Source organism: Triturus cristatus, chromosome 8, assembly GCF_964204655.1.
Source record: "Triturus cristatus chromosome 8, aTriCri1.1, whole genome shotgun sequence".
Lineage (NCBI taxonomy): Eukaryota > Metazoa > Chordata > Amphibia > Caudata > Salamandridae > Triturus > Triturus cristatus.
This window is the reverse complement of record NC_140591.1, coordinates 1,456,541,747-1,456,564,492: the sequence shown is the minus strand read 5'-3', so window position 1 is coordinate 1,456,564,492 and position 22,746 is coordinate 1,456,541,747. Positions and strand designations below refer to the sequence as shown.

Here is a 22,746-nt window from a genome sequence, read left to right as displayed (position 1 = left end):
GATATGTTTCTGGACTTTTGATGGCTTTAATCTTGGCTGAAAAATGTATTAACAAAGTATGCGCTCCTTTTCAATATTTTTGTTGGATGTTTAATAATTGTGGCTTCTAAGCAGTGGAGCCACGAAAAGTACAGCGCATGAGTTGTCAAGATATCTATGAAAATACACTAGTGCAACGCTAAGGCCCACACTGCTGGTGTTTATTATTTTTTTCTTTTGTGGTCATAAAGTTTATTTATTAGCATTTTATTTTTCAGCAGCCCATCCCAAACTAAGTGTCAGGACGGGCCAGCACTGCCGAGTGTGAGCAGCAGGGAGCTGTGCACATTCTAATGTGCATGTCTCTTTGGCCATCTGTCTTGGGGCGGCTAGCCAGACATGCACATTTTAAAGTTCTCTAACCTAGCTGTCTTGGACAGCTGGGTTAAAGAAACTGCAGGCCTCCAGTGCTCTTAGGAGTGCTGGGAGAGCCTGCTCTATCCAATCCCGGTGCTGCATCCATGCTGTGAGAGCAGCACCAGGATTGGGTAGTGCAGTTTCCTGCATTGGGAGATTCCTGGAAGACATCTGAGGGAGGAGGACGTTGAGCTGTGAAGGTAAGTGGATTCATTTCTTTTTTTCTATCCGCCTCACCATTATCGAGACAAGCCAGCCACCACTGTCTTGTACATCTCCTCAGACCTGTCTCCCCATCTGGCATAAGGGGTAGAACTGGAGAAACTGCCTAATATCTCCTTTAAAGGTCTCCACTGCATCCGCCAAGGACTTCAGAGCCTCGATTTCCAACAATTACCCTACATTGTCACGCTCTCCATTTTGACATGTCCAGCCTATCATGCAATTGGGCAAACTCGGGCAATGAGCAAATCAGCAGATCTCTTGCGTATGGCATCCATTTGTCCCATCTAACACTGATCAGCACCATATCTCTTACCAATCTGGGTACCATCAATGGCAATTTGGTCTTTGTAAAGAGACATTTCGACGGATCATCTCTTGACAGCAACCCACCTAGTAGTTCTGCATCTATACTTTGTTCTGGTTCAAACCAACCTGATATGAACTGCAGTTGAGCTGCCATGTAGTGCTTACTCTTCTAGGTCTGGAACCCTCATCATAAGTACATATTAAAGTATCCATCTTAACTCTACTCCTCTTATGACCCCCAATCGATGCATTTAAAGCAGATCTAAATTGGCCCAGGTATACTGAGGGTATACCATGCATGCAGCAGTGAAATAAATACAAACGTCTAGGTACTATTACCATTTTTGCTATGGATATACACCCTGCCATTGATAAAGGGAGCGAAGCCCACAAATCTAATAACTTCTGCAGGCCTACAATCATTTTGACCGCATTCAGCTTGTACCACTTACTCTCTGTCTGGGTCACTATTACTCCCAGACAGGGCACGAGTCGGGGGTACACGGCGTCCACCCACTATTTTCACAGAGTGGACGCCGTCCCCCCTGCTAAGAAGTTGGGCCCCACAGAAATATGTTGAACTTGTCCCGGTGTAATTCTGAAACACCGGGACACGTTTAGCAGCTCCTGCACATTGTTGATTTCGATTCAGGGCCGGACTGGCCGTAGCTGGCACCAGGCGTTTCCCCGGTGGGCCGCCAGGTAAGGTGCTGGTTTTGGGCCCTTGAGGGCCGTGTTTGTTACCGGGGCGGAAATATCGGCCCCCTATAACAAAATCGGCTGAAACTGGTCCGAGCAAACAGCTCGGCCGCACCCCCTTGCCCCACAGGGGGGCCGGCCGAGCAGTTAGCCAGGGCCAGTTTTGGTTCCCAATCCGGCCCTGTTTTGATTCCGGGCAGCAACGTGCAAGCAGTGAGAGGCTTTTTTTTTCCTCCAGCTGGGCAACGAGCAATACAGAAGTTAAGGGGCCATCAGGCCTCCTTTTGATCGAGTATGGGACTGGAGGCGTCCTGGAACCTCACAAAATTACAATGTATTAACTGCAAGTAACACAAGGATCTCTGTGTTCATAGCAGTAATCCCCTTACCTATCAACATAAAATAAAAATCTGTGATCTGCATGTTACATGATATGCTTTGCAGGAGACTATTTTAAAAAAAATGTATTTTATTGCATTTTCAGTTTGCATATGTTATAACAAAAACATATCAGAGCATCTTTTGCAGTGAGGTCACTTCCTGTGACGCCACGTTGAATGCCACGCGTCGTGACGTCATGTGCTTTGATAACATGAGTCCTGATGTTACTTGCATACTGCCTGACTTGGTCAGTCCCCCTTCTTTTGTTTTTAGGACTTGTGCTCTGCTCCCAGATATGAAATGGCACAGTTTCCCACAGTACATCAGTAGTGATAGCACCTGTAAATAACCATTTTAGTGGAAAACGTGCTGTCTGAAAATGACAGTGCTCAACCACACGATGCTTCAGTTACATTAAAAAAAATTACCTGTCCTGCCCGATGTCCATTAAAGCTAGGTTGTCGCGAAAGTTCATCGTTCTAAGAATAGGGTCGCGATTTAAAAAAAGTTTGGGTAGCCCTGTGCTATGGTTCCATACACCACAATGCGCACCATGATCAGAGCGAGCAAGGTCACTTACGGGCCGCTACAACCATCCAGGAATGTAAAACAGAGGTGCAGGTCTCGCTCACCTACATGCTTCCGGTGTGTTTCAAAGCACCCGCTGGAGCCCTCGGGCGGTGTGGGGTGCTGAGCCCCCTTTCTAATGTTGTGGAGCAGGCAATCTGCGATGCATGGACCCGGGATAGGGCCACACGCACTCCCTGCCCGCTTCAATTCCCCTGCGAGGCACAGGTGAAAGGCGCCGCGGTGCTTTCCTCAGCCTCCTCCTGGTATCTCTGCACCCGGATGAGTCCCCGGGGGCGCGCGACCTCGGGCCGCCTTTCACCGCGGCAACAATCTGCTATGCTCGGGCGATCACCCTGTTACGGCCTAGCCCCAGCTTCATCAGGGAGAGAGGGGGTCCCTCTTCTAGTTCAGATTACAATTTATATACATCTGTGGTGAATCCCCATATCTAAATGTGCTGGGACAGGTTCGTGTTCTTAATGCAGCCTGTGTCTTGCGAGTTTCTCTAGCCTGGCAATTAACAGATGTCAGCAGGATTATTAGCTGTGCTGCAGAGAGCCACAGAAAAACGCAAACTCACCGCTGTTTAGCCAAGCCACGCCCAAACTAATTGACTTTATCAAGCAACAAACTGGTACTACAACGAAATTGCTTGTCCCCACCTCAAAAGAATGGCGAGAGACACTATCTCAATTCTTTGCAGATAAAATTTAAAAGATCGAACTATCGCTGCTGAGAAATTCAGTAGATGGTTCAACGCTCTTTCCAACTCAAAGAGCAATGTAAACTGGAGCGAGTTCAGGTAAGTCAACCAACTGAGCATATCAAGACAACAGCCAATAGGAGTCACGCACTTCTCAGATTAAATCCCCTCCACCTTAATTAAAGATTTTAGCAATTGCATTTCCCCTTATTGGATGCAGTTGATCAACTCATCTGGTCCGTGGAAAAGTTCTGAGCTGTCTGAAAACAGGTCTAGTTACCGTACTCATGAAAAAACAGGAGCTGACCCGAAAGTCTTGAACAATTTCCACCCAGGTACTTATTTCACATTCCTAGCGAAACTTCTGGAAATCTGTGTTTCTATTCAACTCTGATAAATCATGGATGGTCGCAACCGGCGAGAAAATCTTCATTTAGTTTTTGGAAGTGAATCCGGGCCATTACGGATCATGGACGAATCTCTATGCCTCCTGGACAAGGACGATTCTTGCCTACTCACCCTATCTGCTGCGTTCATCGTGGTCAATCCCAACATCATAAATGATCTCATGGAGAGAAAGGGCATACATTGATAAATTGAAGTGTCTTTAGCTGGTTCTCCTCAGACAAGAACAACCGGTCTTAACAAGTTAAACTGAACAGGACCCTATTTTATCGGCTCCCGTTGTCCAAGGGGTCCCTCCTCCTTACCTCCCCTCCTCATAGTCCGACCCCTGTCCAAGACAGGCTGGATTCACAAAATGTTCTTAAAAGCAACCTCAAAATCGGTGAATGCACCAAATCTCTCAGGACCACGCTCAACATGTCTGAACCTTCAAGTGCATATAAAAGCCACGACAAAGAGTGCGCTGCACCAGCTCAGCCTTCTCAGAAAGGTCAAACCTTTCATTCCAGAGTCAATTTTTTTAAACATGGGATAATCCCTGGTTATCTCTTGACTTGACTATGGTAATGCACTACTTACTCGAATCCCCTCAATGCACCTGTTTCCAATGAAGGCAACGGTTAATGCTGCAGTGAGACAGATCTCAGGATTGAAACGCTTCGATCACAATACTCAACGGGTCAACTCTTTCATCTGGCTCCTGATTGCAACTAGAATAATATTCAAGGCGGCCTTCATTACACACAAAGCCTTCCCTTGTGGCACCGCGGAACACCTGGTTCAGAACCTCACCCTGTCTGTGGGTAGGCGTTCTCCTCATACTGCTTGAACCTCGGAGGTTCAAGAAACAAAGAACTTTCTACCAATCCTCCTCTGGAGGTGCACCAAGAATATGGGCCTCGATCACTGCAGAGATGCACCCAATGTATTCTATTCCTAGTGATATTGTATAGCGCGCTGACACCCTTGTGGTGTTGTACTTAGTTTCTAAGACCACTAATGAATTAAATTAATATAAATTGGGCTTGTGATTGTATCTTTTCCCCTTAGAATGGTGCTCTTTGGAAGTGGCCCCATTCAGCCATTGTGATGATGAATCGGTCATAAATAAAACACAATCAATAAGACACGAGGGAGGAGGTCTATCCAGCATACTGTTGTATCATTTATGGGGGAAAATGTATTGTTATGTAAGTATCGGGCAACATCTGAAAGACTGGGGTGTTTAATGTATCATATATATTCGTTCTATTTTTGTCACCTCAACTATGTCACTTTGGTCACTGCAGATTGTTTGAGCTATTTTATATTGCGTATATGTTGGTTGTCACCATTCTACCTCTTATGAATAGATTTTTCATTAATACATGAAAGAAGTTGGCTATACTAAAGTAGTAACAAGCATTTGCAATGCAATAGGTCTCGCATTTACGCAAGTTTGAGCTATTGCCATTGTAAATGACAATGCCTTTTATTTATGTGTTGGTTTTTAAAACATAAACAAAAGGCATTGTAATTTACGATGCTAATAGCTTAAACTCTCGCAAATGCGACACCGAAGTCAGGCAAAGCACTGAAACCTGGAGCTGGCCTGGCTACCACTGCCTCCGCTCTTGGGCGCATCCCTCCCTTGTGGCTCCTTCTCCCAGCCCGCTCTGCCGTTGCTAATGACCACTGCTGCCTTCCATGATTTCACCCAAAGCAAAAAGTCGGCGGCATCCCTCCCAGCAACATTGTAAAAAAGCATCACATGGTTATTTTACGATGTTGCTGGGAGCGATGCCGCCGACACGTTGGTTTGGTTGAAATCATAGATGGGAGAAAGCCATGCGACTGCCATGATTTTATATTGGAAAAAACAAAAACAAGTTGGGCGAGCTGCGCACAACAAAATGCGCAGGCAACTTGATTTAATGTAAAAATAAATTAAAAATGAGTTAAGCGAGCTGCGCGCCCGTCCCGCGAGTGGTGGGGGTGACCCCATTGTGTAAGTGAAAGCACGCATAGCGCACTGCAAATACAAACAAAAAGCGGCTCCCATTGCTAAAGCTTGCATCTCACCAGTGGTGTTTACATTAATTAAGCAAAGAGTTCTTGCTAAGGACTAATACAAGCTATACAGTAAGGACACAGTAAAAGGTTAAGTCCTGATGGGAGGTTACTAATGAAGACAAGGCGGTACTAAGGAGGGACTAACAAGCCTATTAACCCCTTCAGTGCCACGCCCTTTCCCCCTCCTGTGCCGGGCGTTGCACTAGTGGGTGGGGTTCATGACGAGATAGTCTCGTCATGGGCACAGCGCAACCGTGCTCCATGACGAGACTATCTCGTCATGGGCACTGAGGAGGTTAACGAATCAGAAGCCAGTGTTTACGAAGGACAATGACACAAGCCAATGATAAATATGGGCAGAGAGTGGGCAAGGCTTCAAATCCATACTCCAATACAGCATGCCTCACAGAGCAGCGCATGCGCTGCCCAGGCTCGACCTAAAGACTACCTGATCATTATGGTGCATACAACACCGACTCATTGATTGGTATACATACTTACTGTCTTTTCAGTACCTTAGTTACTGAAGATTATTAAATAGCTCCTTTGGAAACATACTCTTATGCTTGAGAATAGATTCCCTGTTCCCACTGGAAATACTGAGTTTTCCCTATGAATACCTTTTTTACACTACAACACTCAGGGGTCCCTCTTAAACATGGATTGCCACATAACAAAATAAACACGCACTGGCAAAACCATAGAGTCTAGCCTATAACTGAAAGTGCTTATTCAGGCACTCAATACACCATTCTACATTCACTCTGCTACTCATCCTTGCACTCATGCATCCATTCATCCACCTATTGAATTATCCTTGCATTCGTGCACTCTCTCATCCACAATATAACACATGCACAAACTCAACAAGCATATGCAAAATAAATTAAAAGGTGAAAAGTATAAAAAACATGTTGCTGCCCAAACGTGCCGGGTATATTCTTAATTAAAATTAAACAACATTCTTGCCGTCTTAAAGTGGTTTTGTACATAGTGTAGAGTTATTTTCAGGTTCCAATATGGTCAGCGTGTTTAGATGCTTGTCACCATAAACAACTCTGGTTTACTGTATTGAGCATAAACCACAAGGCAGCCACCAGGCGTAGATCACAAAATTACAAATAGATACAAAATTACAATTGGCAAAACTATATACTATCCCATCTAGTAAATCAACAGGGATTATAAAATTGCAAATCCTCTACTGCCAGGGTTTGTCACAGGGGGTAACCAACACCAAAACAATTGCCTAGGATGGTTATCTGTGAGACTCCATATCAATCAATCAATCATCCATTTGTATAGCGCGCTACTCACCCATACAAAGACCTGTCTTCAGGCCTAATAAATGATACAAAAACATCCATTTTAAATAGTAGGAAGTATAATACTTCCTCCTATTTAATATGGATGTTTTTGCATCTTTCTACTGGTTTGCAGTTTGTTGACACCATAAAGATAAAAGACTGGTGTAGCCCTGCTGGGATTTCAACTCGTGTCCTGCAGATTATAGACCGCACATGTGGATAAGAAGGGTCACCTTCTGGGCTGCCCCTGTGAGAACAATGATGGTAACCTGTTCCCCAAAAACAAACACGGGGTCACGCGAGCTCAATTGCTATCATGGCTGACCGGAACCTCTGACCTCTTGCCCTGTGACAGGTACCCTTCATGGGGCGTGCTGTCTGTGCCCGCAGGGAGCACCCATGTTGCTTTGTAGTCTTTTAATAGACCTGCTCAGGTCAGAGCCATTGTGGCGAATGTAGGACTAGGCCTGATGCCAGCTTTGATTGTAAAGACTCGCCCTGCTAGGAGGTGGCAGGTCATCTCGCGGGGCGGAGGGCTACGCCCCTCCCTCTGATGTCAGGCTGAATACACACATCTCGGCTCCGATAATCTCCTCCCCTCCCCTTAAGAGGGATCAGCGCGTTTGAATGGGGAGGCGGTCGCATTGTATCCAAGGCAGCCGGTGACAGAGCGAGGGAGGCAGCAGGCGCCTCAGGGCAGTGACAGCTTTCATTCCAGGACAGTGACAGCTCTTTCTGACCCCCTGGGGCAGGGGCACCCTTCACCTTCTGGACCAGGATATTCCCTCTGCCCCCTGGACTTCCTCAGATTTTCAGCCAAGGAGGCCCCCATGGATTATTAAAGGTAAGTGACCACCACCTTTATTGCTGTGAATGTCCAGTTATTATGCAGCCGGTTTCTAGGCGCTGACAATATGGGCCAATAAAAGAACAAAGGCGCAGGGGTGTGGGGCAGTTTCGCCCAAGACCACACTGCGTTTAGGCAAGGTGGTCGGCGATGTGGCCGCCGGACCACGTCTCCTTCTAAGCTCTGTCTGGCTCGCATGGTTCTTCTGCGGATTTGCCTAAAGCCTCTTAGCGCCGGCCTGGTACGGAGCATGCAGGGAGGTGGTTTCTCGGAGCAGGGTGCCTGTTTCTCTGAGCCACGAACAAAGTGAACTTTGTGTCTTAATTGGCATTTTTGGCATTCGTTTCACGGATATTCCCACGTCTTTACGTGGAAAGGAGTTTAGCATTTTTGGGAGAAAATCGGAAAGTTGAGGAGAGAATTGACTGAGTCATCTTGCAGTTATTAAACAGCACTGAGACAATAATATTGACATGTTTAGTATCCGACCGAGGGCATCTTTTCCCCGGGGTGGTACATTGAAGCACCGGGATGATTTCAGGTCTGACACAGGCTGGCGGCTTTGATTGAAATTGGTGTGGGGGAAATGTGCGCTTTGTGATGCTTGGTGGGTTAATGCGCAAGCTGCAGAGGTCCGCGTGCAAACCAGGGGCAGGTTCTAAACCGTTAACCGTGTGAACCTCCTAATATTCTGAAATTATTAAGAGTTCCATTGAGTTGAGTAAGAGCACCTGTTATTTAGAGTGCTGTGGAGTCGCGGAACGAGCTGTATGCGCTCGAACAATGCAAACGTGTCTTCCTGGTGCCTTTCCATGTCTGCGGGCTGAAACGCAGCCCTTGACTTTTAATATTGATCCACGATTTTTCGCAGTAGGTTACTTTAGTTTTACCTAAAACTCAAGAGCAAGACAATGACGCCAGTAATAAAGCGTAAAATGTGCCGAGCATCACACATTGTGTCAGCCGGGAATGCAAGACTTCCAGCTCAGCTTCCCAATAATGACACTTTGCCAGTTTTATTTCTTCAGCTTGTATTTGTGAAGCGTCAATGCGCTGCTTTTCCAGAGTGAACTCAGGAGCAGCTAACAGTGACTAAAAAGGGGGATACCTTTTTATCTGTTCTGCATATAGTATCTTTAGCATACAATTTTTTAAGGTTTTAAGTACCAATGTCTTGAAATGAACTGTGCTTTTATGACTCTTAGCTGTCAAATAAGGTATCTTTTGACTTTGACTTTTGACTAAAAAGTGTGCTGAAGATGACAAGAAAGCCACATGTCTATCTCCTCTCCTTAGCAATAACAATTTACTCATTTTATTTACGTATTTTACAAAGCACCGACATGCCACCTTACAGCCACTTCAAAGCGCTTAAGTGTCATTTGTACTTCATTGGACCGACCACCCTTATAGGTCTCGTCTTATCGTCCCCTTCAAGATGTGTTGCTGTGAAGAACTATTGCCCCTGGGGTCCGAGCCACAAGCTTAAAGTTTAGGAATATTTTACAAGTCGCTCTTTGGAATTCAGAGTGAAATCGTTGGCTTCTTGGACAATATGTGTAGACAATTGTGCTATAAAGTGATCTATTTGACCACATGGAAACATTGGACACTATGTGTTCAAGGTTTTTCTCCTTTGCAGAGTCTAAGCTGTGCGAAGAGGCAAGTAAGGAGAGGGCTGTGAGCGTGTGTTCCTCCTTTCCAAATACACATATATACACCCGTCAGTAGGTTAATTCTTTTTTAAAGGTAGCACAGTACAAGTAGGTTGGAGTGAAAGTAGTTCTTTTTATTTTTCACTGACTTGAGTTCATTTCACTCATTATAATTTTTTCATAGTCAACATTATGAGAGAAAGAGAAAGAACAGCCGACACGTGTTTCGCCCCGTGTGGCTGTTCCAGCGAGACAAGTTATCAGCATCAGTTTCATACATTTTTAAAAACTTGTAGCGTGACATTGTTAAAAACCATCCAAATTTGAAAAACGGTTCAATATAATATCTTGTTTAGTCACCGGGTAAATCCGCTACAATTTTTGAAAATGTATGAAACTGATGCTGATAACGTGTCTCACTGGAACAATATAAATAGCCTTGAGAAAGCCCTGGCCTTACTCGCCACACGGGGCGAAACACGTGTCGGCTGTTCTTTCTCTTTCTCTCATAATGTTGACTATGAAAAAATGATAATGAGTGAAATGGACTCAATTCAGTGAAAAATAAAAAGAACTACTTTCACTCCAACCTACTTGTACTGTGCTACCTTCAAAAAAGAATTAACCTACTGACGGGTGTATATATGTGTGTTTGGAAAGGAGGAACACACGCTCACAGCCCTCTCCTTACTTGCTCCTTTTGAGGTTGAAAAGCTCCAGAGCCTTGAGAAAAACTCCTCCAAAACTCTAGGGATTCATATCCAGACGCAGGATCTCTGGAGCGTTCTCTTTTTTTCATAAGCGAAGAGGCAAGTGTTGCAGAAAAGAAGACAAATATGCAGTGCACCCAAGCAAGCTTGCGTTTCGCAAATCTCTTTCATTGTCCCCACAGTGATTCCGCCGCACAGGGGTTGCACAGGGTGCACCACACTGGCGCCCCTCCACCTATGGAATAGATGCTGCACCAAGGCAAGGATTGCTCAGCGTTTGTTGTGCACACATTCAAAACCTTTTCGAATTGGTTAGCACCTGTGTGCACAGGGACATCTTGAGGATTTTGGGGGCCTGGGCCAAACGTATTGGGGGGGGGAGGGGCCCTGTTCAGGACAGTTTTGAATTTATGATCCAATGTTAGCTTTTTCATGCCCTCTTTGGCCAGGTCACTGACCGTGCACAGACACACTAGTCCAAATCCTAAATGTGTTTACATCTAATATTGGAACATAGTGATGTGTTTTCAATATTGTAACACAGCAGCAGCTCAGGAATATTGCTGCAAATAATCTCTGTGATACCCTCCCATTCCTCATATGCGAGGTCCTGCTTTGATCGAAAAGAAACTTTTTTTTATAGTTGCTGCATGCAACATAAACACAACAGTTCTCTGCAAAATGTTTGCAGTAGACTCCCACCCATCACCCACAGTGGGCATACATGCCAACATTTTAGGACAGCGACGTGGGAGATTTAAAATAAAAAATCGGGAGAATGAAACTTCCCCAGTGACTTCTATTGTAGAAAATGCAATGTTCAGGCGGGAGACAGTTAAAATAAAGCCCTTTTTGGCTTGAAAAATCGGTAGTCTCTCGCCTGAATTGGGTCTATTGGCATGTATGCCCACATTAAAAATAAATGAAAGGAAACGGTATTTAAAATAATCTGTTTGTCATCAGGGCAAGACTCAGCAGGACTCTATCAGGGGGTCCCCAGAGAGCCTGGGACCCATGGTCACTTTGCCCGTGCCTTAAAAAGTATCTGCGTGTGCATGTCCAGAGCATAGTTACTTAGGCTGCGACTGGTCTGCTCCAAATAACAGTGACATACTAGGTAAGCTCCTCAATATGTGGAAAAACCAAAAATCAAAACAAGCAGCAGGGCTGAGTGACAGCAGCAGATCAGGATGCTGATGCGGAATATCATGTAAGTGGGAATAGTGTCAGAATCCCTAATCCGCTCACTCATCCTCCTCTACATTCCTCTCAGTGACTTAAGCAACCGCTCCACAGATCTGCCTGTAACCTACAAGTCACTCATGCCTAACTGCACATGTGTGAGCATTGAAAGCTTGTACTAGTCGGCCCTGCTGAGTTTGGTCTGCAGGGAATGGGGGATGCACTTGCTGCCTTCTGAGAGACAGGGAAGCTTGCTTTGCTAGGTCATGCTGTATCTCTTCCATAAGGAAGCAAAGCTTGCACTGCAGCGGCCTGCTGTGTACCTGTCCTGCGATGGGGGAAGCTTGCGCTGCTGTTTCCCAAGATGCACCTCTCCTTTGAAAATGGGAAGCTTGCATGGTTCCTGGCCATTCTATAAAGAAGGGGTCTTTCCACTGCTGTTGCCCCATGTTATGAAAAAACAAACAGACCATACTTTGAATGCACTTGCATAAACTGCCTAGGACAGTCAGTCAGTTAAGTCTTTATTCGTCCCAGACTCAACAGGCCATAAAAGTACATGCATCATCAATAAATATATTAGCAATATTAAAACAGTAGTAACACCTTAAAAACTGCCCACATATTGAAAATAGGAAGCAATACAATATCATACCTAGAGTGCACAGACGCCACGTATATAGAGTACGTGCATTGTCAGTAATCATCAATATATACACAACAGTAGTAAGGCTTAAATAAAACCAAGTGCCGTGTGCTTTACACTGATGCCCCATCACAAGGACGGGGTGCTATGGCGGGTGGACGATTTTTCATTTCAGGGAAGGCAAGAAGGTCATGGGCTATGCCCCGTCTTAGTCTAGTTAACACAAAGCGATGCTGAGTGTTAGTTACCCATGCCAGATACTGTTGACATCCCTCAGACAGACCATATGATATATAGGTGACCACAGCGGGGTTATTGAATTCTTCTAGCAATCGGATCTCCTTTCTGTGAATAAAAAAGGCAGTTTTCACTGCACTTTTCTCAAACTTGTAACAGCCAATGGGGTTAGACCGGATTGATACAGCAAACACAAATGTAAACAGACCACTGATGTAAGACAGCCAGGGTATTTTCATGGACTGCTCGAGGGCTAGGCAGTCAGATATAATAAACGTAGTGAAATGTGTTTCTTCTTTCGCCCAAATAGACTGCCAAAGCAAAAGGCGTTTTGAGGTTAATATATCCTCTAGGAAGTGCCACCCAGACTCCTCTTGTAATATGAAGGATGATGCTGATGTGGGTGCGCACAACAGACGTTGGATGGACTCTTCCATCTGCAGGGGTTGGCCCTATGTATAACCCAACAGACCTCCCCCAAAGTTAGGACAGTCAGACGCTTCAGTGGGACCTGGGGCAAAAAGTAGTTGCCGGACCTGACCAAGACACCTTGGTTTTAATCGCGGCTTTCCAGCTTGGCCAAACGGTGTGACTCTAGGCAATTACTTTTCTTCACTTTACCTACTTTTCAGTTATAATCACATTTGAGAGCACTGTGAAATAATTCGGGCAAGGATGCGCACTGTACAAAAACCTCTGTTCAATATAGTTTAAAGGACCATATTGATGTCCGCCTGTAATAACAATAAATGGCTTTTTTAGGAGGTGCAAGACAGCCAGCCTGCCTCTTCAGTCACTAATACAATTGTCTTCAGGGCAGAAGGGGGAAAGAATGTGGTAAACATTCAGGATTTGAATTGCACAGTGTCTAATCAAGAAACCTGGTTTCATTTCCGGCTTACGAGCTAGACCAAACCGTGACACGCTAGGCAATTATTTTTCTTCACTTTGTTGAGTTTTTCATAATTATCACACACACGAGCACCTTGAAATGATTTAGTTCAAGATTTGTGCTTTCTATAAATCTTTCTTGTCTGTGTTCTTTTTTTTGTGTTCAAAATATTTTATTGAAATTTTATAATGAACAGCAACAACATAGACATACAAAAATTATCAAATTCATTCCAATAGAACAGAAAGTGGTCATATTCTTATAAACTTAAAAGGAGAGGGGGGAGGGAAACATCTAATAACAAATTATTGAGTAAACAATAATTAGAGCTACTATGACATATTATCTAGTATAAAAATCGTAAAAAGCATTACAATACATAAACATACCCCTAAGATGCAAAATAGAAATCAACAGGAATCCAAAAAGAGTGATAGGAAATAGGATTATGATTAACCCTAGACAAAGATAATTGAGCACCTCTTCTTGTAAAGATAACCCAAGACCACCAAGCATGAACTGATAACTTAGAAACATCTTTCCAACAAAAGGTAATAGATTTTAACGCAGCAGAAATCAAAAAATCAAAAAGCCTACATTCAAGAGAACTTAGAGATTGTGATAATGTAACTGATTTGCAAATTAACATTTTATATGATAAGTCTTCATGTATATTTAACAATTTCTTAATAAAATCCCAAACTTCTGTCCAGAATTTTGCAATTAAAGGGCAATCAAAAAGCATATGTCGTAACGAACCAGGATGCAATTTACAATGCCAACAAGTGTCAGACTGAAGGAGTTTAGCCTGGAATAAACGTATTGGAGTCCATAAAGAATTAAATAAAATATAGGAATTGGTTTGATAAAGTGAGACAGGTAACCAACCAGAAATACTTCTAATCCATATATTTTCCCATGAGTCATTAGACAATGTAAGTGAAAGTTCATTATTCCAGAAGGTTGCAATCATCGTTATGTTACTTCCTAACGTATTAGATAATTTTTTATATAAAATGGAAACACCATTAGCTTTCAGCGATATAGTTTGGATATATACGGATAGATCAGCTGTAATACTAGTCGGGATAGCTTGTGGAAAGGAATCTAAAATTGAATTAATTAAATATTCATATTTAATACGATCAGATTGGGTTAAACCAAACCTTGTTTGTAGATCCTCAAACGGTATAAAGGTATTGTTGGAATAAATGTCTTTAAGATAAAAAATACCCGCTTTGATCCACGAAAACCAAAATCTAATGTTCCTATTTAGTTTAATGATATTGCTATACCATAATGATAATTCCACAGTGTTATACATGGGGTATAGAAAAATAGAATCTAAATCATTAAAAACCAATTTAGTGGATTTGAGAACGATAGATTTATGAAAAACTGAGGAGGTGTTAGACATAGTTAACAGCGTTGGTAATGGGAACGGCTTCACCATAGATTTTTCAATTAGGAGCCAAGAAGGTGGATTATGTAAAGGGAGATGACTAAACCATATGGCACTTTGTTTTAAAATAAAAGCTTTGTGATAAAGAAAAAAATCTGGGATACCAAATCCAGCATTACATTTAGACATTTTTAATTTTTTGTAACTAATGCGAGGTGATTTGTTATTCCAAAGAAATTTGGAGAGAAGTTTATCAATATCTTTATAAAATTTTAATGGGAACTGAGAGGGAATCATGGAAAGAGTATAAAATATTTTTGGAGCAATATTCATTTTAATAGATTCCAGTCTACCCCACCATGAAAGATGCAGCAATGCCCATTTAGACGTTTTATCTTTAATATAATCTAAGACAAAATTACAGTTTAAAGTCATTGTAGATTTTATAGATGAGGAAAATAAAATACCAAGATATTTTAATTTAGTCTTTTGCCAAACAATTTCATTCATAGGTATCATATCAGGAGTACAATAAATGTTTAAAGGGAAAAATTCAGTTTTATTAGTGTTTAATTTATAGCCAGACACCATAGAATATTTTGTTATAATCTCTAATAAAGAAGGAAATGAGGATAAGGGGTCACTAATAAATAAAAGTACATCATCAGCATACGCTAAAGTTTTAATAATAATCTCATTAATAATAATTCCTTTAATGTTATCACATTTTCTTATAGATGTAAGGAAAGGTTCAATGCCAATTAAAAACAGTAGCGGAGAAAGGGGACATCCTTGTCTAGTACCTCTAAAAAGGGAAAATTGATTTGAAATTTGGCCATTAATAAATAGACGAGCAGTAGGAGCACAATATAGAGCTGAAATCATACGAATAAAATTATCGCCAAAGTTAAAAGATGATAAAGCATGGAATAAAAATTGCCAAGGCAATTTATCAAAGGCTTTTTCAGCATCCAGAGCCATAATTCCTGAAGGAGTAGTTAACGTAAGACCCTGTTCAATGACATGTAATAAAGTTCTTGAATTATTTGCAGAGTGTCTATTCTTCATAAAACCAGATTGATCCGAATGTATAATAGAGTCTAGTACAGGGGATAATCGTGTGGCTAATATTTTGGCATATAATTTACAGTCTTGATTAATTAAAGAGATAGGGCGATAATTAGATACAAGGGTGGGGTCTTTATCAGGTTTGGGAAGAACGATAATTAAAGCTTCAGTAAAGGATCCTGAAGTAATTCCCGTAGAGCCAAATGTTGTGAAAAGTTGAAATAATAAGGGTAAAAGATGGGATTGAAAGTCTTTATAAAACTCCGCCGGGATACCATCAGGACCCGGAGATTTATTTTTTTTTAAGAGATTTTATAGCGGTTAAAATTTCCTCCTTAGTAATTGGAGAGTCAAGCCCCATTTTATCTGATGGAGAAATTTTAGGTAAACCACATGAAGATAAAAAAGAATCAACTAAAGATTCATTATGAAACTCAGGTTTATCATATAACTTAGAGTAAAAATCCAAAAATTCATTCACAATATCTTTATGAGATAAAGCAATTTTACCATTGGATCTATGAATAGAAGTAATTTGAGTTTTATCCTTTTTGATACGTAAGTAATTCGCTAACAATCTTCCCGATCTGTTTGCATTAAAACTAAATTTAGCTTTGGCCTTAGAAATCTGAACACCAGCTCTATTACTAAGAATTGTATTAAATTCATATCGAAGCTTTTGCAACTTACTTCTATATTGAGGGTCATTAGACGAAAGAAAAAGTCGTTCATATTCCGCTATTTGCTTTTCTAGCTTTTTAATATTTGCATTAAAGGTCTTATTTTCGTGAGCCATAATAGAAATAGTAACCCCTCTAATATAAGCTTTAAAAGCATCCCATCTATTAACCAATGAAGTAGTACCTTCCGGGTTAAATTGAAAAAAATCATGAATGGCAGAGAGGAGCTTTGGTTTATTAAGTTCATTGAGAGCTATACCAGAATTCATTCTCCATCTAGGCTGGTTAGTAAAGGTTGAATTTAAATTTAAAATACAAGAAACCATAGCATGGTCAGAGACATCAATGTTGCCAATCCTGGGGTTACTAACACAATTGATCAGCTGTTTCGAAACTAATATGTAATCGATCCTAGAATGAGAATTATGTGGGTTAGAAAAAAAAGTAAAACATTTTTCTGTAGGGAAGTGTAACCGCCAAATATCAACTAACTTAGTGGTTTGAAGAAATAATTTAAAAGCAAAATAAACCTTAGGGGGGTGGAATTTAGTACGAGATATTCTATCTAATAAAGGATCAGATATGACATTAAAATCACCTGCAACAATTAAAGGTACATTACCAATTTTTACAACCTCCGTTGAAAGAGTAGCCCAAAAAACAGGGTCATCTGCAGTAGGGCCATAAACATTTAATAAAAATAAGACAGAATCATGAACTTTAACCTTAACAATTAAATATCTCCCATCCGTATCTATAATTTTGCTCAAAACTTGGCAATGTGCTTTTTTCGCACATAATATAGCTACACCATTTTTCTTGCCATTAGCAGGAGAAGAAACAATATTATCAACCCATTTTTTCTTCATATAATTTAAAATTTTATCATCTATATGAGTTTCTTGTAAAAAACAAAAATCAGCTTTGCAACTACCCAGATAATCCAAAATTTTTGTACGTTTCACAGGATGGCGTAAACCTTTAACATTCAGTGACACTACTTTAATATTAGCCATGACAAAATAAAAAGAGAGAAGGGTTAGAAAGAAGAAGGTCAGAAAAAGACACAAATGTTAAGAAGAAAGTAGCTCCAAAACACACAAAAGGGAATGGAAGAAATAAAACATAGCAAAAAAGACAAACAAAACACATAAATATGAAGATTGGGACGCACACACGCTCTACAAGCATGGCCAGGAACCGCTGGAGCCCAGAATATTATGAGTTATATAAATCTGTCAAAGAAGATCATACATGAAAGAATCAAGTGATAGGACCCTGAGTGTCCATAGTTTGCTGTACTTGCTGATCCAGAAATTGTCGTAAATCTTCAGGACGCTGAAAGGATTTTGAAAAATTATCTTTCCAAATGCGCATAGTTGAAGGGTCAAAAAGGCCATATTGGTATCCAAGGCTTCTCAATCGTGGGCGAAGATCAGTAAATCCCTTTCGTGTTGCAACAGTTTCCTTGGCAAAATCTTGATGAATAAAGATTTTGTGACCATTGACCAACAATGAAGGAATTTCTCTAGCTGCTTTTCTGATCAGAACCAAATGATGATGACGGAGAACTTTAAATATCATTTGTCTAGGCTTGGTATGTTGAGGATTGCGACGTGAAGGAATTCTATGAGCCTTATCGATTTCAAATTTTTCTGGAAATTTGACATTTAAAAGACCAGGAAGTAAGTTCTCTAAGTATAGTCGACAGTTAGATCCCTCAACTTCTTCTGGTAAATTAAATATGCGAAGGTTATATTGTCTATTGCGATTTTCCATGTCCAAAAGTTGTGAGCACAGAGGTGATATTTTCGCCACAAGTGGAGTAAAAGCGTCGACTTTAACTTTATTGTCTTGTATTTTAATTGAGTTGTCTGAGATTTTCATCGACATACTCGCCATTTCCTTTCGTACATTTTTTATTTCAGTCGCAATAGTTTCTGTATTCGCACGAAGAGCCTGAATTTCCTCCAAAATTAAAGAAAGCGAGGGTTCAGATGACTCCACCACCTTTGATTTTATTGGGGGCGGTGAAATCTGCTGTTTTCTTTTATTTTTATTATCCATTTTTGAGAAAAGATAATAAAATTTGATTAAAAATGAATAGATTATGAGTAAAAAAAAAGCGAAAAGAAGCAAAGCAATCCTCCAAAATACTGGTGCAGCAGCTAAACTGGACTAGGGGTGTGGCTAGGCCCAAGCCAGGCCCTCTCCTAAAGTATGCTCCGCCCCCCTGACAGACTAACCAGGCAGTCCCTCAATGCAGAGCTCGGAGCAGGAACCAGGAAGCCAGAAACACGACTTCCCACTATGAAAACGGCCTGAAATCGCTTCACAATGCTGGTAAGCCTGTACTGACAGCAGCGACCTCCTTTAAAACAAAATTTTGACAGAAATTCGGCGTTTTATGTCGAAAAACGGGCGAAAACGCGGAGGAGCTCACCGGGTGGCGGCCATCTTGATTCGCGCGCTCGCACGTCCTTCTTGTCTGTGTTCTAATATACCATAATGTTGCTCCACAGCTTCATAGAGAAGAAGCAAAACAACAAACTTGCCTCTTGAGTCATTAATAAAACCGTCGGGGCAGAAAGATGTGGTTCACTAATTTTAATAAAGGCAGTGCAGTGGCATGATCTAAATTTTAATCTATATGTGGGACCACTGGCAACATACAGCGTATCTTGCCCCAGCAACAATACGAAAGATGTACCCCACGGCCTCTGCGGCGTGTCCGCGATGTCAGACACCTGACGCTGATTTCCTTCATATGATGTGGTACTGTCCACGGCTGCGGGGGTTTTGGTCAGAGGTTATTCGAGGGCTGGCGGTGTTGACGGGGCGTACCCCATGGAACACCATTGAGGCCTGTCTTTTAGGGCTATTCCCCCTCCCAAAAAAAGCAAAGTTGATACGCAAATTTGCAGGGTTAGGTCTGATATTGGCAAAACGTATGATAACAAAACGCTGGAAGTCTACCCTGGCGCCGCGAGTAGCCGCCTGGGGTGAGGAGATGGGCGGTGGCGGAACGGGAGGCCTTATACCAAGAGGAATATAGGGGTCAGAGGAAACGACCGATTTCACTGGACTGGGCACATCTAGTAGAACAATTCAAGGCGATGGAAGAATTGGATCCCGAGGTATCGCACTATGGTCTGCGAGAGAGTGGGTCGGATGGGTAGGAACTAATGGACTCATGTTAGTCCGTACCCTGCCTGGGTGCCTTCCTAGTGCTCCCCCCTCCCAGGCTGGGTTTCATATCCTCTCCCTCCCTCTTTTGTCTTTTCTTCCTCTTACTCCACTCCGTGTCCCCCCCTCTTCCCCCTCTCCCCCCCTCTTTCCCCCCTCATACAGGCCCCTTGTTGGGGCTCTTAGACCTGGCACACACCGGACGAAGGTACATCAGCGGGGTGAGTCTGCCATAGAGCGGCACAAGGGTTTATGGTTTTGTTGGGGTAGGGTGGGGGGAGGGTTATTGTGGGCTGGGGTTGAAATGGGTATTGCACTAGATTGCATTTATTGGAATTGTTACTAGCTTCCCCGGGATAGCAGTTTGTTCATTTCTGCTATAAGAAATGTTGTATTCTCTGTGAGCTGCTGGTATTCTTCGATTGTTGGGGTACAACATGTGAACATGATGTCTTCCAAATGACTTTTGGTAATGTTTCCAACACGCTTACTACTGGTACTATGTAATTGTAAATCATATGTGATACTCAATAAAAAAAATATTTAAAAAAAAAAAAAATGTGGGACCACTGGCAAAATTAGTGGAAAATAATAATGTTACCATTGTGTCTTACGCTGATGATACTCAGTTGATTGTGACACTATCCCAAAGCAGTGAACAGGCAGCGCCCAACTTTGCCAGGTGTTTAGAAGGGGTAGCAGAATGGATGTCCAATCACAGCCTAAAGCTGAACAGAGATAAAACAGAGGTAATGATAGTGGACAAAGCACCAAATATATGGTCCTCTGCATGGTGGCTGGAAACACTAGGTCAAGTACCTACTTCCAAAACAGAGGAAAAAAAATTGGGAGTATGGTTCGACCCTAAATTGTCCTTCGACGCCCAAATACGGAAAGTAGTGGGTAAATGTTTTGGTACTTTAAAAATTCTGAGAAAAATTCTGGACCTGCTCCCACCCAAGGAAAAGAAACCCATAATACATGCCCTGGTAACTTCCCAACTGAACTATGGGAATGTTCTCTATTTGGGAGCACCAAAAAAAGGGCTAGCCAAATTACAGCGGGTTCAAAATGCAGCAGCCTGGCTGGTTCTGAGTCTCCCCAGAAGAGCTTCGACAAAGAAAGCCCTGGCAGACTTACTTGGCTCCCGGTGGAGAAAAGAGTATTATTCAAGTCAATGTGCTATTGTCATTAGGCCTGGGCGAAGCACTACGCTACGCTCGCGTAGTTTGCGAAGTTCGCGCTACTTCGCACTACGCGAACTGCACGTAGCACAGTGCGAACACGCGTAGCGTAGTGTTGCGTAGTGCTGCGGTCATTTTTTGCTTGCTCGCGGTCCTCAACGTCAAGTTGGCGACCGCGAGCAAGCAAAATGACATCCCGGCGAGACTTTTTCCTTGTTCGCGATCGCGAGCATGGAAAATAAACCTCCCGGCGAGATTCCCAACGCGAGGAGGTCAGATTTCTCATTGCGAGGGGTCGCGTATGCTCGCGACCGCTCGCGATGAGAAACTACCAGTTCGCGTTGAGAAAGCTGCCGCTCGAGTAAAAATCTACTTGAGCAGCAGAAAACTACAGCTCGCACTGTGCAAGATGCCATTTTCAATGATTGCACAGTGCCGGTTGCTTGTCCGCACTGTGCAATCATTGAAAACAACATCTTGCACAGTGCGAACATGTTACTACGCAGTTCGCGAAGTGCTACGCGTAGCTCGCGTAGTGCGAACTTCACTTTGCGTAGCTTCGCGAAGTGCTACTTCGCGAACTACGCCCACCCTTAATTGTCATAACATTTTAGCAAAAAAAGGACGCAATACTTGCACCCTTTAATAACACAATGTATTCCTGTCCAGAATCTGTGATCTAAAGGAAGGGCATTGGTGACTGTTCCGAGAATACATAGTGCAAGAATGGGGGCGCGGTCCTTCAGATACCTTGCGGCCAAGTCCTGGAACAGGCACCCGGAAGCCCTCAGAATGGAACCATGTGAAGTGAAATTCCGAAAAAACCTAAAAACGTGGCTTTTCACACCTCGATTCTAATGGAAAGTGTTTGGGGTTTTTGTGCAACTTAGGGATGTTCCTCTGTATGTCTCATACTAGTAAGCCCGTCTAGCGTGGGGACGTGCCAGTGGCGTAACCACACGCTTTAGAAATGGATGAATTAAATTAAATAAATCCAACATTTTAATTTAAAAGTTTGTACCTCAGCTATATAACAGGGTTGCAAACAGTTACAGGGCAATGCCAGATTCATGCTGCATACTATAATTATAGTGTTCTGCCCCGTCGTACATGCCTCACCAATAGTGGACATTTGTCCCCCCCGTCCCCATTCTGATGCTGTTTCATAATTTTTGATGTGAGATACCCATAGTACTGAGGAAGACACCTGACTCCAGAGGGAACGATACTCAAGCGCCGAAACATGTTGATAGAAAACAGAATCCAGGTTGTTGCTCGACCCTTCGGTTTTGAATCTTGTGATAGGGAGACACCAGTAAAAAACATTTTAGCTCACCCAGATTTCATTTTAATGCAAGTCTGACAGTTTAACAAAGAGAACCATAACTAGGATTGGAGTACGTACAACCAGCACAGTATAATACTCTCAGATGTTCCACAATGCGAGCTGTTGAAACCACTGACAAAGCATACGACACTCAACACTTAGAAGGTGAGGGTTCATCATCTGATGTGACTACATAATGTATGGTAACCCCACAAGATATTTGTCAGTTTCTTCCAGGAGTTTTTTTCTCTTTGTATGTTTTGCCTGTTTACGGAAAGCAACAACCATTAGCACCTTTCACTCCCTCTTTTGGAACAGAGCAAACGTTAGGGGAGCGCGCCATTAGGGCACGGACCCCCGGGGTCCCAGCAACGCCCCTGTGCTTCCTTGGTGGCCAGATTGGCCCTCGCCTTCGGCAGGTATCTCTTCCGGGGTAGGAATGATGTGACGTCATTTCCGACCGGTGCCGGTGCTTGGGGGGAGGGGAGGAGAGTTTGGGAGCTTATTTAGGGCGAATCACCCGGGCACTTGTCCTCTTTTTCCCTCCAGCGCCTGCCCCGTATGCAGCTGACCCCTGCAAATCTCCCACCCTCCCATCCCTTAGAGCTAAGGTTTACTGTAGGTGTACGACGTGCTATGTGTAGTGGCGGTAAGGTGGCCACATAGATTGCCTTGCATTGTTAAAG

General features: G+C 42.7%; 1 protein-coding gene across 1 annotated transcript in view; it reads left to right on the top strand.

Moving 5' to 3' along the window:
- Positions 1-7,708: 7,708 nt before the first annotated feature.
- The window catches only part of MYO7A (myosin VIIA), a 739,224-nt gene continuing 724,186 nt past the window's right edge, over positions 7,709-22,746 (top strand). The window contains exon 1 of the mRNA XM_085623258.1: positions 7,709-7,888. The gene's annotated coding sequence lies outside the window, so the exon portion shown is untranslated. The remainder of the gene's footprint in view (positions 7,889-22,746) is intronic.